We start from the raw sequence: 2,609 nt of genomic DNA, 5'->3' as shown, positions 1-2,609 counted from the left end.
CCTGCGTCGCCGCTCTCGCGCCTCGGCCCTCCTTGCCGAGCGCTGCCGCGCCGCCGGTCCGTTGGCATCTCTGCCAGCTCCGGCCGTCGTCCGCGATCCCGCGCCCTCCGGCCCTCGTCGCCCCGGCCATCCCCGGCCTCCTCCACGAGCTCCGGCGAGCTCCTCCCGGCCGGATCCGCCCTTCCTCGCCCTCTCCGGCGAGCTCTCCGGCGAGCTCGCGTCCCTGCCTCGATCCGCGTGCGAGGGATCCAGATCTGTCTGAAGGTTGACTTTCCCCTTCCCCGTTAAATCTGCTAAGTCCCGAATATTTTTGCATAATCATGTCATGTTCATCGCACCGTATCTCTGCATCTGTAGCTCCGTTTCGTGCGTGTAATATGTCAAATTGTTTGTCTCAACGAGTTCTTCATTTCATTCCATTGCATCATGTTCATTTTAGGTCATCTAGATGCCTGAATCATCGTTGCAATAGTGCTTCATTATGTTGTCTATTGTCTGTTAACAGAACGAGCTCTTTTGTCATTTTTGCCATGATTGATGTGTGCACCCTATGAGCTTGATGTCTACATGTGTTTTGATCTATGCCATGTCTTCTTTACAGAGGTGTCTACCATGTATTTTTTTCATCAACGTGGTGACTAGCACAAGCATGCAAACTAGGCTTCGTGATATTGCTGATTTTAGTCCCTCTTCTGCTGTTATTTTGATGCCATGTAAACTTGATGCTACAGAGAGATCCATGAATATTTTGAGATACTTCAGTAAGGATGTTTTCAACATATGGTTATTGTATATTCGTTCATGCCCCTGTTTGAAATTATGGAGTAGTCTAGCATGTCATTTTCGTGCCCTACTTTTGCTTCAAAATGTTTCCTGGCAGATTGTTTACATGTTATTCAATTTTGCCAAGGTTGTTGTAGTTGATCCTTGCATGCTATGAACTTATCCTTGCCTTGGTTTGTTTCATAAACATGCCTTCTTACTGTTGGTTGCCTTACCATGCCATGTAATGCTCTGTGGTGAGTGGTACAAGCTCACCAACATGCCTTCATAATTCTGTTTCTGCCATGTATGAATCTGTATTATAACTTGCCATGTTTACATGGGTGCCATCATATCTTCTGATCCTTTTTGGCTTATGGTCAGTAAAGGACATTTGATCTATGCAATTAGTAGTTTAATTCCATGCCTTTGTTTGCCATGATAAGTTCCTGTAACATGTTGTTTGATAGCTCTAAACACTGCAACTTGATGTTATTTTCTGCAAAGTCTGAACTGTTATTATTTGCAATCTTGCCATGTGTGTTTGAGCTTGTTCTAGTGATTTCGGGAGTTAGCTCAGTGTTCATGTTTTGTTATGCTTTACCTGTTCATCAAGCCCATGTATTTTGTTTTCTTGTTGAGGTCCTGTAGCATATTGTTTTGGTGCTTGCAATACGACTAGTTGCTGTTTTGGACAGACTGTTGCTATAACTTGTATAGAGTGCATGTGTTGAACCGTTGCTCTGTTTTGAGTGTGCTCCATATGAAACTTGCTTGTTTTTGCATGTAGTTTCATATTATCATGATGCATCCTTGTTTTGAGGTGTTTGCTTGATGTTTGGGTGCATTTTGCATCAATGCCATGTTTAACTTGTGTTGCTCATATCTTCTAGGCCGTAGCTCTGAACTAAATGAACTTTATATGTAACTTGACTAGAATCTCGTGTAAATCATCTTTGTGCATCCTAACTTGTTGTTTAACAACTTGAACATAATGTTTATTCAGATCTGTACCAATTTCGAAATATGCATATGAGGACTTACCGGAATTGTTATATGTTGTTTCCGACCTCATTTAAACTTTTCTTGATGTGTTGCTCTTGTTTGCATCATCTCTTGCCATGAGTAGCTTCATGTAGTCTTGTCTTGCGTCATGCTTGTTGTGCATCATGTCTTGTTCATGTGTGGTGTGTTTACCATGTTGTGTGCTTCTTTCGATAGTTCCTGTTTCGTTGCGATCGTGAGGATTCGTTCGTCTACGCTTGGTTCGGCTTCATCCGTTCGTCTTCTTCATGGACTCGTTCTTCTTTGTAGCGGGATTTTAGGCAAGATGACCGCTACCCTGGATCTCACTACTATCATTGCTACGCTAGTTGCTTCATTCTATCGCTTTGCTGCGCTACCTATCAACTGTTTATCAAGCCTCCCAAATTGCCATGAACCTCTAACCTTTGACACCCTTCCTAGCAAACCGTTGCTTGGCTATGTTACCGCTTTGCTCAGCCCTCTTATAGCGTTGCTAGTTACAGGTGAAGTTGAAGATTGCTCCATGGTGAACAGGATTATGTTGGGATATCACAATATCTCTTATATTATTAATGCATCTATATACTTGGTAAAGGGTGGAAGACTCGGCCTTTTGCCTAGTGTTTTGTTCCACTCTTGCCGCCCTAGTTTTCGTCATACCGGTGTTATGTTTCCGGATTTTGCATTCCTTACGCGGTTGGGTGATTTATGGGACCCCCTCGACAGTTCGCTTTGAATAAAACTCCTCCAGCAAGGCCCAACCTTGGTTTTACCATTTGCCTCACCACCACCTATCCCTTTCCCTTGGGTCGGCCAACCCG

The sequence above is a fragment of the Triticum dicoccoides genome, chromosome 4B (assembly GCF_002162155.2).
Source record: "Triticum dicoccoides isolate Atlit2015 ecotype Zavitan chromosome 4B, WEW_v2.0, whole genome shotgun sequence".
Lineage (NCBI taxonomy): Eukaryota > Viridiplantae > Streptophyta > Magnoliopsida > Poales > Poaceae > Triticum > Triticum dicoccoides.
The sequence above is the reverse complement of the archived record's forward strand: the minus strand, read 5'-3'. Positions refer to the sequence as shown.